This window comes from Papilio machaon, chromosome 5 (assembly GCF_912999745.1).
Source record: "Papilio machaon chromosome 5, ilPapMach1.1, whole genome shotgun sequence".
Classification (NCBI taxonomy): Eukaryota; Metazoa; Arthropoda; class Insecta; order Lepidoptera; family Papilionidae; genus Papilio; species Papilio machaon.
Genome location: NC_059990.1, coordinates 1,755,955 through 1,773,176, shown reverse-complemented (window position 1 = coordinate 1,773,176; position 17,222 = coordinate 1,755,955).

Here is a 17,222-nt window from a genome sequence, read left to right as displayed (position 1 = left end):
TTACACAAAGTCTAAATAAACGTATTAGTTAGCTTATAAAATAATTGAAACTCATGGGAAAACTTATGTATAATTGAGTACAGCAAACTGCCACAAAGGCCGGTACGTGCCGAACTTAGGCTAGTGTTATTATAAGTTTAGAAATAGATTATGGCAATAAATTCATTGCGAGTAAGTTGGGAATAGTTCGTAGAGCAAAACTTTAATACGGAACCGCCTAAATTCGTAAATGCTTTCAGCTTCTAACAAACATAAATAGTATTTCACTAAACATAAGTTGCCTGGTTCGGTCCACTATTTCTAGTTACATTTCAATATCTGTCCGCTGCCGGAACGCAGTTATGAAAAGCTATCACCACATTATCATTTGCTTACATGAATCACTGTACAAAGCATTATTTAGGAGACTTTTAAACATTTATATTTTGGTTAGTACAAAATTTGATAAAAGTCACATTAGTTGAAACAAATTTAAAAGAGTGAGTGAGATAAGGACAGGGGGATGATGATAAGTTTAATAGTTTAGAGGATAAAAAAGTTTTTTTTACAATTTAGAGTTTGGGGGATTCGAGCAGAGTAGCTTAACCAGAAATAACTCTTAATATATTCTTAAATTCTAAAAAAATTAAAAATATCATTGTAATTTTAACGTATGATAATAATGTTCTTTCAAGTTAATTCGAGCTACAAGATGTCGCTAGTTGTACGCTAACTAGCAAGCAGCCGCGCCAGCACTAATGCATCACACAACTAAGTTTAGAATAATTGAACGTCGGCCAACTTTTGTCAACACTACTTAAGCGTCTGACTCAATTCCTAAACTGTTCAATGCAGTTGAGTTCATAAGTTCGCATTTCTCCTTAGTAAAACAAATGCACATATGTTTTCGTTCGAAGTTTAATTAATGTGTTTTTGTACTAACAGACACCATTTTTTTAATACTTTGGTTGACTTGTTTGAATACTAGAATATAATCAGCCTGCACCTCGACCTCTTTACGGTTCAAATAAATGAATAATTATATTAATGAGTTTTTAATAGTCATTTCCATATCATAATGTTAACAAATAAAAGGTGGTAGTTTCTTTGTTCGTTATCGACAAACAATAAAAAGAAATAAAGAAAGCAGGTTAATGAGGTCAGTAAAGCGGTGACATAACAATGATCCTTGAGCGTTGTGCGGGCGAATTAAGTCGTATTTTCTTATACGCCTTTAGTTTCAACTCGCTCTTCCACAAAGCTATTCTTCTCTACCTATACAATAGTCGTTCACAATTAATTCAAGACTTACCATACCACATTTTTTTAAATATCTATACTAAATAAAGAGAAAAGATTTCTTTGTTTGTTTGTCTGCATTGAATAGGTTCCAAAACTACTGAACCGAATGCAAATATTCTTTCCCTGTTATGAAGCTTCCTCGTGTAGCTACACCATCCTCGGGTATATTTAGTACTAGATTTTGTTTGATAGTAGATAATACAATTTACTTTTAACCATAGATAAGATGATAAGATACCATAGATAAGATCTTGCATAACTATAGATTTAGAAAACTAGGGTAGAGGTATAAGGAAAAAGGGTTACTTGCATAGATAAAGCAGATTGTAGTTGTATAATTGTAAAAAATATACGGTAAAACTCTCCATAAATCAGATTCTTTTTGTAGGCGTTTATAATAGAGCTAAAGATGGTTGAAATAATAACTAAATTATTTACGAGTTATCAAAATAAGTTCGCATAGTTTAAAGACCAAGATACATTTTATATCAAGAACAGAAGTTATTTGAAAAATTGTTCAATATTAAAAGTTGTTTCTGCAACTGCTACCTTCGTGAAATGCAAATATCCTACCAATTTGAATTGTACGAGAACAAATCACAATAGAATCCGACAATTTAGTTTTAGTTTACTTAACATATCTAGTAATTAATATAGTTTAATGATTAATAATTATAAACTTTATTGGTAAATATAACACTATATAGAAACAGCGGAATACATAATCATCAGCTCATACGTCTCCACTGAGGGGCTCGGAGCCTACCCTAAGTTAGGGGTGACTAGGCCATAGTCAACCACGCTGGCCAGGTGCGGGTTGGTTGACTTCACACATATCATTGAATTTCTTCTCAGATATGTGCAGGTTGCATCACAATGTTTTCCTTCACCGTAAGAACGTCGGATAAATGTACATACGTAAATCGAAAAACACATTGATACATGGCGGGATTCGAACCCAGAACCTGCAGAGTGCAAGTCAAATGCTTAACCCCTGAGCCACCGACGCTCTCGGCGGAATATATACACATTTGTAAACACAGAGACAAAAAATCTGTACTAACTTGATATGTATTGAATACGCTTCGAAACTACGATACTGATTTGAAAAATTCTTTTGTTTTAAAAAAATTAGTCTGACATTTCACTTTAAAAATTTATGTTCAGCAACGGCTGCAACTATTTCAATAAAATGCAAACATCCTTTCGATTTGAATTATATTGGACAAAGGAAGTAAACTCTGTGCATTGGATTTTACAATAGCCATTTTAAAGAATTTATTTTTTCATGAAAAGTTTTTATTTACTTGCATAACTACGTTTCTTAAATAAATAAAAATAAACCTATTTTTTTTCTTCATAATTTCCTTTCAAACATTCTTCAATATTAGTGCATTGAATAATGTATGAATTTAAGTTATTGAATATAGTTGTATCAAACGTTCAGGTGTTCGAAGAATTTTACACTATAATCGACACGGCAAAGTTGGTGACTTATAAACTATTTTAACCTTTGTTCACTAAATTTGGAGCTTATGCTACCTAAAGCTTGACGGTTTTATTAAGTTGCATTTTACATCCAGGAATATCAGAAATTTACACCTGAAATCATGTGTATGAATGTGGATAAGGCGGCTCATGATTGAGATGAGAGTTATGCCAGGAAGGGTGAACCAAAGGAAAGTCCATGGTGTCTGCCTTCCTCTGGAATACGAGCGTTAGTTGTGCGGTTTTGTTATAGTTGACTGCTTAGTTTAATGACAAGGCTCTTATCATTTTTAAATCTTTTTTTGTCTTTATATAACATAACATTCTTTTGTATTACGTTCGCATTTGAAATCCACTGGAAGAATGCTGCTATTGCAGCTCCGTGCACATAAAACACAACTACGTCTGCATTCAATTGTGAAATTTAATTCGCGCCGTCGAGCTTCCCACATTTTGACGTCTGAATGGAAATGAAGCTAATATAACTCAAAGTTCACTTCGTACAATTTATGGTTCTTGGAATACATCCAGAATATGCATACATATTCAATAAGCAAGCAGATAATTAAACTGGGAGTAAAAGTCTTTAGACGCTAATGTTCAGATTTCGATTTTTACATACTTTTTATATACTTTAATAGTTACATAGAATAATTGTTATGCAATAGATTTAAAGTAGATGATAAAAGAAATCTGACTCAAAATTAAACGGTGCGCAGAAAAAACAAATTTCTAGTAGTTTTAAAACTATATTAATTTATTCAAATAAGAATAATACTCTCTAAAGTCTTTCTACATTTCACTATCAAAATTTATCTTCAGCAACAGCTGCAGCCATTTCAATAAAATGCAAACATCCTTCCGATTCGAATTCTATAAGAAGGAAAAGAGCGGATTTTTCAGTTGTCATTTCAGTCTTTCATTTTCGCATGAATATGTTCCTTTCTCGACATACTTTAAATCTTTAAAATATGGAAACGATGCTTTGTAGAAACCGCTTATTGACGTTCCATTCCAACAACCTTTGAAGTATTCTAGGATTTAAAATGAAACAAGAAATCATGATTCTTGACGTTTATCTAAAATTTCAATCCAGGTGTTTTTTATAATAAACTCCGTCCGCGCGGAATAAAAAATAGATAACGGGGTAAAAATTATCCTATGTCCGTTTCCTGGTTCTAAGCTACCTGCCCACCAATTTTCAGTCAAATCGATTAAGCCGTTCTTGAGTTATAAATAGTGTAACTAACATGACTTTCTTTTATATATATAGATTACACAGCATTTTACTTACTTTATAAGCAAATTTTTAGAAAAGTCTGTTTACATCTCTAACTTATAGTGTATGTGATTTCATTTCATGTATTTAAAAAAAATACTTACATTGAACAACTACAAGTCTGTCACGAATTCTATGAATGATTATTCTTTACAAAAAAAAAAACTGTTCAATTCAATACCTTTTGATACGTTTATTCTACATATTTCGTAACAAAGTGAATAATATTAATTTTCTACGTCAAAATGGAACGTCCGAATTGGAAATGTTTTTGAATGGAATGATAGTTTCAATCCTATTGTAGACTAGGATCCGGTGTAGTCGTATATCATGTTTTAGGGCTTCGTCTACGAATTACATGGCTTAAAGGGGCATACACTGCTCTTTAACGATCCATGTCGATATAGACCAAAATTTCATTCAGTCCAAGACGATACTTCACATGCGTTGTTAGATGTCTATCCGTGAGTTTACCGTATCGAATGATTTGTTTTAAAAAATATTGCGAACTATATACTTGTCATTGAGTAAAACAGAGTTATGTAAACAGTATTCACCAGTGAAAATCATGGTGACAACAACAAAGATTGCAAAACTCAGGTCACTAAATGTGTTAGAATTTAAATTAAGAATCATTTTTTGAATTGTTCGACTAATTGGATAAAGTAAAGTCATATGCAGGAATACAACTCTGCAATCATTACACAAATTATTCCAATGTACCAACAATGAAATAACACTTCAAATTAGTTAGAAGTCGCATAGAATCGAGCAACGTATCGTATTTGAAATATTACACAAAGCCTCGTCAGCCGCCGCGAGTGTTTCAATTTTCAAGTGCACTTACACGATGGAAACGGGGGAGTTCCCGGTACTCGTTATATGACATGTTTTTCCTTGTGTTTTGAATTAAAAGCCGACTGTATCACTCCAAAAAATACGGTTAGATACTGTATACACATGTTTTAACCATATGACCGTCGGTGATTGATGCCAAACTGCTTCCGGTATAAGTACTTTGTTACTTTTTTTTTGTCAAGATCGCATTTCGGAAGCCTACATGTGAAGTAATAATCATACTTCAATAATCATGATTTCTGATAATATGTAAAATCAGCGTGCGATAAAGGGTTGCCATATGTTTAAGCTAAAATACAATTGAAACATTATTTAAGTTCTTTATGGTTATTCCTGAGAGTCTAAAAGTTTCGTATACGACCTTCCTACAAATGGTGGTGTTTGGTAGCTTCTTAACGCCTTTTAATCATTTGTTTTCTTCTTGTGCAAAAAAGAAATAAAGCATATTATACATTTTTATTCCTAACAATGTAAAACAAAAGCCTCATTTTATCAGATTCTATATGAATTTAAAATTTATTAATTAAGAATATTATTATCAATTCATTGTGTTCTATAAATTCACAATGATTCCACACCCTGCTCATCCGCGGTCCCATAAATTAAATCGCCTAATTACTTCAGAACGTTTGCAACAGAAAAAGATTTTTAATTAAATTGCCTACTGAATCGCGTGCGAAACGAGAAAGTTCTATGAAATACAAAAAAGATTTAGTAATTTTATACAGCTGGCGTTCAGCCAAATTCTGTTCATTCGACCGGTGTTTTATTACATTTTACGAAGACGACCTGCACTGGAAAGGCTTACGATATTTTTAAAATCTATTTCTATTCGATACAAGTACATGTTATTTTCTTTGATCAATATCGTAATAAAATAAAGCAGCTATTTAAAAATTAAACGACTAAATAACAGGGTTAGATTTAGGTAAATGAGCTTAAATATCGCATTACATAAAACCATCTTAACTGTGACTCCACTGTCCTGTTCTGTCCGAAAAACCAGTCTTAAATCACATCGTCATTGCTTTTCTCATTGATAAATACAGATATAACAATTAGTAATAATACAAATGTAACAGCATTCAAATTACACAGTCATCGTTCACAGCATTATATAATGCTAAAATGTTCAACTTATTTCATAACTCGATTGCAATGTTTTGACAAAATATAAAGAGTCTAATGATATATGACTAAGTCTAAATGCCCAGAGAGGAGGTAAAATTTCCTAGATTAATGTGTCCATTCAGAAACTGAAAATGTCGCGTAACTTGATACAATTAACTGGACTGGGCATCGTGCCAAATCCCTTCTTTTGTTGATGCATGCAATCTGATGTCAGCCAGAACAATAACGTGTCATGACAACTTCAACTCTAGTCCGTAGAAATATATTAATCTTCTTAATATTTTAAATGTCAAAATTTTGATGGACGTATACTGTACGTAGATTAGCGTGGTATGGGCATGTTATGAGGAGGAAAGAATCGCATTTGGTAAAGAGAGCGTTAAGTATGAGTGTGGAGGGGTACACCGGTAGAGGTAGGCCTAGGGAGAAATGGATGGATTGCGTGAAAGATAACATGATCAAAAAAGGGGTGACAATGGAGATGACGGCAGACAGATTCATTTGGAGGACGGAAACCTGGTGCACCGACCCTACGTAGGTGGGACAAGGTCAGGTTGATGATGATGATGTATACTGTTAGAACGTTTGAACGGATCTGGATAATGTTTGAAACAGATCACAGTATGGATTAGTATATAGGTAGCTAAACTCAGTTATTTTTTTTTTAATTCCACGTGAATGTAGCTGCCGGTATATCATAATAATAAAAAGTCTCGACTGAATTTTAAGTGATCGGTTTATAATTATTCTGTTTAAAATATTTCCTGCAACAGACTAGTATAATTATTTTTCTTTCTAAATACAAAAGATCTTTTATAAACCAATTGTATCCAAATCCATATAAGTGCACTGTCGAATCGAGAAGCGTGCAATTTGCTGTGAAAGTTTGATCTGAATCATAAAATATGATAGTATTCGGACATTCCTTAGAAATCTGACATCAATATTTTTTATCTCAAGTTTTCTCACCATCTATAAAATGAAGTAAAATGAACCGATTACTTTAGTTATTAGATAGTAGTAAAGTTTAATTGGTACGTTTAGTTTCTAAATTACTTATTTACAACTTAGTTGGTTCTAAGAAGGCGAAGTATATGGAAATGTCATGCGACTTGATTTGAATATTATCAATTACTAGCTTTTACACGCGACTCCGTCCGCGCAGAATAAAAAAAATAGAAAACGGGGTAAAAATTATCCTATGTCCGTTTCCTGGTTCTAAGCTACCTGCCCACCAATTTTAATCAAATCGATTCAGCCGTTCTTGAGTTATAAATAGTGTAACTAACACGACTTTCTTTTATATATATAGAAGATAAGATAACTAATTTGTTTTCCGTCTTATAACAAATTTGATAGACTCTAAGGGTACATTTTTCGAGCAGTATGTTACGTAGTTTTCTGAACGCCATCACCGCTAACCAAGATGCCGTCTAAGGTATAGTTATGCAAACGGAATTTTAGGCGAAAGTACAAAGCTTGAATATAAATGTGTTGTTTTTCGGTACAGGTAGCATTTCTGCGAAATTGAATATGCCAGCGCAATGGAAATATCTTTTTTAGTTCTGTAATTGCAGTTATATATTTGATAAGTAAAAATAAGAATAAATAGAATTTTTACCTTCTAAAAAAATTACTAACACTCGAGCTCAATAATCGACGTCGAACCACTTTTAAACCATTTTTTCATCTTCCTAAAGTATTTTAATCGACATTTTTTACTTAATCTATCGAAAGGTCACGATAGCAATCAAAAACTCTGAAAACATTTATATTTTGAACGTTTTAACAGTGGTAGATCCCGCAACAACAATATTTGTTAGGTGCACGAATTGGCCGGGTCGACCGGTACAATACCACGACCACACAGAAGATAGGCGTGAAGTGAAAGCAATTCCGCGTTTCGTCTGTTGAGTGTGGTACCGGAGGCCTAATTTTAGTCCTCTTCCAGTTAGTCTTTTAGTTCTTTTTTAGTCCTTTCCCTTCCCACCCTTTTCTTATTAGAAAAGGATAAATTGGATTTGGCGGAAGAGGGGACGCATAGGAAAGAGAAATATCCCCCTTCTGTGCGTCCCTTTCTCCGTTGATTAAAGGTAGGCAACGCATCTGCATTTGCGGATGTCTATGGGCAACGGTCGCCTCGCTATTGCGGAGAATCCAGGAGGCCGTTAGCTCGTTTGCCACATTATGATGTAAAAAAAAAATATCCTTTCCCCTTACAAGATATTAAAAACTTTAATCCCATATCCGATTGAAGATCGATTATTGGTAACGATAATTGTGAAATATAGACTTCAATAAAAGTAAAAAAGTTTTTTGTTGTAATCTGTGGCACAATATGTCTATGTATAAAATTATCTATGATTTGTTGTTGCGCATTTAACTTTATGAAGAGTAAACTTAATTATTTTTCTCCACCGAGTTTTATTAAAATATAACATCGAAAACATTATCAAAGCCCATAATTTATAACAGGTTATGGGCCCAGATCACATCACTGCCTTAATAACGGCGAAAGCAAATATCTTGAGAGTTTTTTTTTTCGCTGGCTGTGTTGGTCGTGTTAAGATTTAAGACGCCATCGGACGCCATTGTTTTATTGCATTCGCCGGTCGTCGAAAGAGTGGAAGAAAATGGATATGTCGCAACCGCAATCAATTTATGGAACAAAGCTAAACGGAAGTGCAACATGGTGCACATGGAAATTCCAGATGAAAGTTATACTAAAAGCCAAAGGCTTATTTGATATAGTAGATGGTTCTATACCAAAACCCGGTAAGGATAAACCGGCGGAGTACGAAGACTGGATCACAAAAGACAGTAAGGCGCAAGGTTGGATTGTTTTCCATATTGAGCAGAATATAATGACACACCTCCTTACTGCCACTACGTCTGCCGAGATGTGGGCCAAATTAAATAATATTTACGAAAAAAAATCGTCAACATCTTTGCACCTTGAGCAACAAAAGTTTTATTCGCTGAAATGCGAAACAGATATTTCCCTATTTTTCTCTAAGATAGAAGAGGTAAGAGCTAATATTCGCCAGTTAGGCGATGATATATCTGACAAGATGGTTATCACAAAGGTACTTATGTCGCTACCAGAAAAGTATCGCCATTTTATAGCAGCTTGGGAATCGGTCCCTACAGAAAATCAAACTGTAGGAGAACTAATGGCAAGATTATTAATTGAGGAAGAACGCAATATATCTATTTCAACAACTAATGAAACTAAAACAGATACAGAGTGTGTAGCACTAACAACAACTACTAAGAAATTTAACGAGATAAAGTGTTTTGGTTGTGGCAAGATGGGCCATTATAAAAGGGATTGTCGGGCTAAGTTGCAATGTTTTTACTGTAAAAAATATGGTCATTCTATTAAGATTTGCAGACTACGACTAAATAAAGAGAAAAGCAGAGATGTTAGTAAAGGTACTGAGTCAAACAAAAAGAGTAATGCATTTACAACAATTATGAAGAACAAAGAAACTACCCAAGGCTGGTTGGTCGACACCGGTGCAAGCGAACATATGTGTTATCAGAGAAGCTTATTTATTGATTTTGAAGAGTATGAATCACACCAGTCAGTAATAGTTGGTGATGGCAGAGAACTACAGGTTATTGGCAAAGGAAAAGTTATCCTTAAAGCTTTTGACGGAGAGGAATGGATTGATACCACTCTGCATAATGTGTTGTATGTTCCAAAACTGACAGTTAATTTGTTTGCTGTCAGAAGTGTCACAGACAGAGGTTATAAAATGGAATTTGAAAAAGACAATTGTGAGATAAAAAATAAGGAAGGAAAAGTTGTGGCAACAGGGTACAGAGAGAAGAAATTGTATGTCATGTATTTCAGTTATGATTCTAATCCTATTGCTAATGTAGCCATAGCAGTTGAAAGCTTACAAATTTGGCATGAGCGCCTAGGGCACCAAAACTTTCAGTATGTCAAGCATTTCTTAAACAAAAATGGAATTAAATATAAAGATGATATGATAATATGCAATGCTTGTATGGAAGGTAAGATGCACAGACTACCATTTCAGAGAAGTGATACTATTTCTAAGAGCCCATGTCAGTTAATACACATGGATGTTTGTGGCCCTATGGAGGTTGAGTCCTTAGGAGGTTCCAAATATTTTTTATTAATGAGAGATGATTATTCCACTTATAGATTTGTATATTTCTTAAAACAAAAGAGTGAAGTCCCTGACAAGATTAAAGAGTTTATAAATTTGGCTGAACAAGATACAGATAAGAAGGTAAAAGTTGTAAGAACTGATAATGGAAATGAATTTATTAATTCAACAGTTAAAGAGTTTTTTAAGGAAAAAGGCATAAGACACCAGACATCTACAGCATACACACCGGAACAAAATGGTAAAATAGAAAGAGACAATAGGACAGTGGTGGAGGCAGCTCGAGCTATGTTAAGAAGTGCTAACTTACCCAAAGAGTTGTGGGCTGAAGCGGTCAACACTGCTGTTTATATTCTTAATAGAACAGGACACAGTCATGAGAAAGGCAAGTCACCTTTTGAACTATGGTTTAAAAAGCCTTATACTAATTTGGATAATTTAAAAGTGTTTGGTCAAAATGTGTATGTGCATATACCGAAAAATCTAAGAAGAAAGTGGGACTCTAAAAGCAAAAAGGGTTGTTTTGTTGGCTATAATGAAAATGTAAAAGGTTTTAGAATTTATTTCCCTGATTCCGCCACAATAGAGATAAAGAGAGATGTTATTTTTGAGTTACTTAAAAGAGAAGAAATGTTCAGTGAAATACTTAATGACACCTTTGAAGAAGAACTAAAAGAAAATGTAAATGATGAAGAGGAAGAAAATTATATAGATAAATGTAGTGATACAGAAGAATATGAAAAAGAAGAAAAGAATGAGTTACCACAAAAGAGAGTAAGAAGAAAACCTATATGGTTACAAGATTATGACACAGAAACAAGCTTTATGTGTATATTAAATGAACCTAAAACTTATAACGAAGCTATTAACAGTGAGAGTAGTGAGAAGTGGAAAGAAGCCATGGAAAAAGAATTGGAAGTTCTAAAAGAAAATGATACCTGGAACAGTGAAATAAAGGTACCTAAAGACAAGAGAGTAATAGATAGCAAATGGGTCTATAAAATAAAACAGGACAGTGAAGGTAACATAATCCAGTACAAGGCACGTTTGGTTGCCAGAGGTTTTCAACAGGAAGACATATTTGAAGCCTATGATGTGTATGCACCAGTAGCTAAAATTTCTACATTCAGGATTTTAATGGCTTTGGCGAGTAAAATGAAATTAGCAGTCCATCACATGGATGTGCGGAGTGCTTTCCTGTATGGAGATATACAGGAAGATGTTTATATGAGACTACCACCTGGATGTAATGACAATGTAAGTGTTGTTAAATTAAATAAAAGTATTTATGGACTAAAGAAATCACCTAAGTACTGGAATTTAAAGTTTGATAAAGTTATTGCTAAGATAGGTTTTAGTAGATCTGAAAATGATTTCTGTCTTTATTGTAAAGTAAATTCTGAATATAAAATTTATTTGTTATTGTTTGTCGATGACATTTTGATTATGGGGACTAATGATAAGGAGGTACATAAATTAAAACTTTATTTGAGTAATATTTTCTCTATGAAAGACTTAGGCTATGTAACTAACTATTTAGGTATTCATGTTGAGCAAGATTTGCAAAATGGTACTATTGAAATGTCACAAAAACATTATTTAAAAAGAATTTTAGAGAAGTTTAATATGTGTGAGTCAAAACCTATGTCTACTCCAATGGAATTTAAATTTAAGATGTTACAGTCAAATAACTCAGACCCTAAGTTAGAAAATAAATGTAGACAAATTCTTGGATCTTTAATGTATGCTGTTTTGTGTACTAGACCTGATTTATGTCCTAGTGTAGCATATTTAAGTCGTTTTCAAAATTGTGCAAATGAAGCATTGTTAAAAGCTCTAAAAAGAGTACTTAGGTATGTAAATGCTACACTTGACCTGAAGTTGACTTTCAATAGTAATGAAAATACTGATTTGATTGGATATGTTGACTCCGACTGGGGAAGTGATATTAATGACAGAAAGTCAACATCAGGATATGTGTTTAAATTATTTAATTGTCCTATTATGTGGTCATCTAGAAAGCAACCTACTGTTAGTTTGTCATCGTCTGAGGCAGAACTTATAGCTCTGAGTTCTGCAGTGGTTGAGGCTTGTTGGCTTAAAAATGTTTTAAAAGATTTTGAGATTTTTGTTTGTCCTATCACTATCTTTGTAGATAATCAGGCAGCTATAAGTATTGGGAATAATCCTGAAAATAATAAAAGAATAAAACATGTTGATATTAAGTTTAATTTTATTAAAGAGAAAATTGATAGTAATATTGTTGTTCTGAAATTTGTTAAAACAGATTGTCAATTAGCTGATTTCTTTACAAAAGCATTACCTGTGAGTAAATTTAATGATTTTAGATATCTTTTAGGTTTAATGTGAGTTAAAGTTAAATGTGTTTTATATAATAGTTATAGGTTAAGAATAAACATAGAAAAAGTTTTAAAGAAAACCATTTTGTACTAGTATTAGCAGTCTACTATTAAGGGGGCGCATGTTTTTTTGTTTGTTAAAGAGTTCATATTTTGGTTAATGAGAGAGATTTTTTTGTTTTGTTCAGGATTGTAATTTTTATTTTTATTGAGGGGGCGTGTGAAATATAGACTTCAATAAAAGTAAAAAAGTTTTTTGTTGTAATCTGTGGCACAATATGTCTATGTATAAAATTATCTATGATTTGTTGTTGCGCATTTAACTTTATGAAGAGTAAACTTAATTATTTTTCTCCACCGAGTTTTATTAAAATATAACATCGAAAACATTATCAAAGCCCATAATTTATAACAATAATATTTTCGCAATCCTTACTATGCGAAGTTATACAAATAACAATGCACAGATGTCGGTGATGGTTCCATCAAAACTTATTCAAACTAACAAAAAATTTTCACGTTTTTGTCGCAGCAATCAGTTTTTGAGGCGGAAGTAACACAATTTATCAACACCGCGATTGTTAGAGACAGGAATGTCAGAAGAATTCAAAAGCCAACATTGTTCTTTCTGAACTGGATCATGCGTTAAAGTTAGTTTTCTAACTTACTCATAGTTAAATTCATTCACATTTGTTAGAGTATATTATTTTAAAATCTATTATTTATCCACAGTTCAATTAGTAGAATGAACATAGAAGGTGTATGTTTATTTTGTAACTAGTAGTCTATATTAATGCTTATAAATAATGTTATTCTTTTGATGAACTATTTAATATTTAAATCATTTAATATTTAAATCAGCTTAATTTAGTTCATATAAGTTTTTTGTTTTAGTTAATTATTTATTATAAATATTTTTTTTGTACTCGTAGTTACATTTTTAAATAGTTATATAATACTAGCTGTCGCCCGAGACTCCGTCCGTGCGGAATTAAAAAAATACCTAATAAGTAGCCTTTGTGTACTTTCAGACTATGTTCTACATCTGTGTCAAATTACATCAAGACCCGTCGAGCCGTTCCGGAGATACCTTCAAACAAACAACCATACATCCATACATCGCTAAACATTCGCATTTATATAAATGAAATATAGTTATTACATTAATATTTCACTTTATGATATACGCTGGAAGTTTATGCTGTCTTAGTTTGAGTGATATCTATTGACAGTTTTGATCGATAATATGAAGGAGGTCGAACACGTTTTTACATATTTATGAATTCGGGACACAAGATATTCTCGAATAACATATAAAAGTTCTTTATACCTTTTCAAGAACTTTCACTTTGAATTTATAAAGCTATACAACTAACAATACTATCGATGTATTTTAATGTGTTCACTTTTTGAAACTTTGAAACATTGACATTAATACAGACGAAAACAAAAGACGTTCAAATATTAACTGTATAATACCCTACATAATTGACATTTACATTTATAAATTATGTTAAACTAGCTGTCGACCGAGACTCCGTCCGCACGAAGTTAAAAAAAATCATTACTAGCCTTTTTATATAAGAGAAGGGGGCAAACAAGCAGCGGGAACACCAAGGTGTTCATCGACGCCTATGAACATCTGCAATACCAGAGGAATCGCAGATGCGTTGCCGGCCTTTGAGATGGTGATACGCTCGCTTCTTGAAGGACCCTAAGTCGGTACCGATTTGAAAATACCGCCGAGGACAGACCATTCCACAACGCGGTAGAAAGCTACGCGAAAACGGCATGGTTGTGGATTGCCTGCCGTCGAGATGGTGTGGATGGAACTTGGCGGTCTGTCATGTCGTCCGATGACGGAACTCGGCGGCAGGAATTGTTCCAAACAATTCTTCTGAGCACTCCCCGTAGTAGATGCGGTAGAAAATGCAGAGGGAACTAACGCCCCTCCGCAACGCCATAATGTCGAGCCGATCAGTCGAACCGAAGAACTCGATCGTTGACGATTCGAATCGCTCTGCGTTGTATGCGGTCAAATGGAAGAAGCTGGTACTGGGGTGCTCCAGCCCAGAGATGCGAGCAGTATTCCATGTGGGGCCGAACTTGGGCCTTATATAAAATCCTATGTGTTCTTCCAGACTATATTCTACAACCTTGCCAAATTTCATCGAAATCTATTGAGCCGTTCTGGAGATACCTTCAAACAAACATCCATCTATCCAAACATTCACATTTATAATATTAGTAAGACTAGCTTTTGAGAACCGTACACATTTCAGGCATCTTTGGTAGACTCTGTGTTTTTCCTGACTGTGTTCTATATCTTTACCAAATTTCATCCAGATCCATGTAGACGTTCTGGAGAGACCTTCTAACAAATCTCCATCTATCCATCGAAATATTTGCTTATATAATATTAGTAAGATTCCTTTTTGTCCAAGATAATGAAAGGAGTGACGACATGTTTGCATACAAGTGTGTAAGTAGAAACCCGCAATAACATTAGTTTAGCGTACTACACACTGAAAAAGCTGGAGGATCTAAGTGACGTCACAATTGTGCATTCAGACCAAGAATAATAGAGATGCAAGTGAAACATTGCAACTCTGAAATTTATCTTCAAGAACATCTTCATTCCTCCGCGAGACGAAGATCCCTCCCATTTGAATTGAATGAGAACTCCGTTGAAGAGACGGTAATTTTTTTTAGTTTCGCTCGAAATTTGTCACCGACTACTTACTTCTTAAATGCTACAGAGGCAGAAAAAGAGATAAGTCCAACTTTAGACGTCGTAAAGTTTAGCTCAAGTTTGCGATATTATATTGTTCCAAAAATAAAATTATAACTTATAACTTTATACTGTTTAATTTAGTTACTTGTAAATTAACTACTCTATAACATGAAACATTGTTTATAATATAGGTTGATTTTATAACAACATACATTTCTGTATTTTTTTTAATTTACAAGAATATTTTGATCCCATTCAACAAAAGTCTTATTTACCTCTGTTAATATTTCAAAGCTTTGAATGTAAGCCATCGGTTTTTCATATAATACGTGGAAATTCAAAGTGACAATGTGGTTAAAACCTTTTTGTATTTTCTTTTACTGCTGTACTATTTTTGATATTTTTAAATTCAAAACAAAGGCTTTGTTAAGTTAAAAGAATGCTCAAAAATGGTAGAGCTTTTTTATTTTATGTACATTGCAGGCGCGTGGCGACCATGGATAATAAATTTTAGGCAAGCAACTCTGAAGCCTTGCCTTTTGTTAAAAATAGAAGGCTTGATTTATACGTTTAAAAATAAGGTTTTTCTATACCGCTCAGTGAAAGGTATTAAGAACTCATATGAGAATAGATTCACAGGAATGGTATACCTTTCAAGGGACGCCATTTTCGTTAGCCAAAAATATATGATTAGCAAGCTTAGGCAAGTAAGACGTACAGAACACCGCTAGTGAAGAAAAATAACAAGCAAATTTTGAATCAAACCGTACACGATAACTTCAACTATCAAAATTATTCTTTGATTTACTTGACGAGGAAATCATGATGTCTTAAATTAATTGGCAAGATAACTATACAAATTCAAATTCAACTTCAAAATTAATAAAATTCTTCTAAGATCTTTTAAAGTAACCAGACTAACTTTTAAAAAATACTAAAGAATGAAGATGCTTCCCAGACTTTCTTTGTGTATCCCAAACGAGCACCGGATTGAGGTAATAAATCTCGGTCTTCTCTCTCGGTATTTTAAAAAGTGTGAGCTCCGAGCTTGTACCTTACAGCTATATTTTTCCACTATTCTTAAATTATGCTACATTACTCGGAAGGGTAAATTACACGCTTAAGGAAGTGAGTTATTATTTTGAAGTTAAGATAGAATTATATTTGATTGCACAATTCTACAAAAAATAAAACTTGAGAGGTGTCAAGGGACACCCGGATGGAACGAAGTTCCTTTCAATTAATTAGTGAAGGAACCAATATTTATTCTATGAATAAAAAACTTAAGTCTTCACAAGAAGTACATTTTATTTCTATGAATTTTCGTTATATATTGTCACGTCGTTGCCATGGTGAAGTAGCGCTCATTCGTCGTTAAAATGCTTACTATAGCAAAAAGTGTCGTGACAACTTTTCGTAAGAATTTTTTCCGTCTAGCCCCCTTTCACAACGCGCGATAAGGAACTTCGTTCCAAAAAAATATCAGGACAATAAAATAAGGCATTAAAATCAAATAAGGTAATATACATTTTTATTGTTAAAATACAAAATTAAAAAAAAATCTATTCTTATTTTACACTCTTTGATATGCTTTGTGATATCATTAAAACTTAGAATACAACAGTCACATACTGAACAAATACTAAAGAAAATACACCTAGAAACCTTAATACTAATATACCCATAAGTTAGCATAAAATAATATCGACATAGAATGCAAAGAGGCGTGAAACAGAATATATGATCCTATGTCATCGCTCAGTTAGCGACACCAGATCTAAAACCTATAATTTGCGATTACCGAACATGTTTAAATATACAATAACAAAAATCACGCCTAACCCAGAGCGGTGTGTTTAAATATGTTTTTATTTATTGATAACAATGTGACTTCTTATGAATAAAAAAATGATCTGCTAACTTATTCTTTGGAAATCAATCCTTACAAC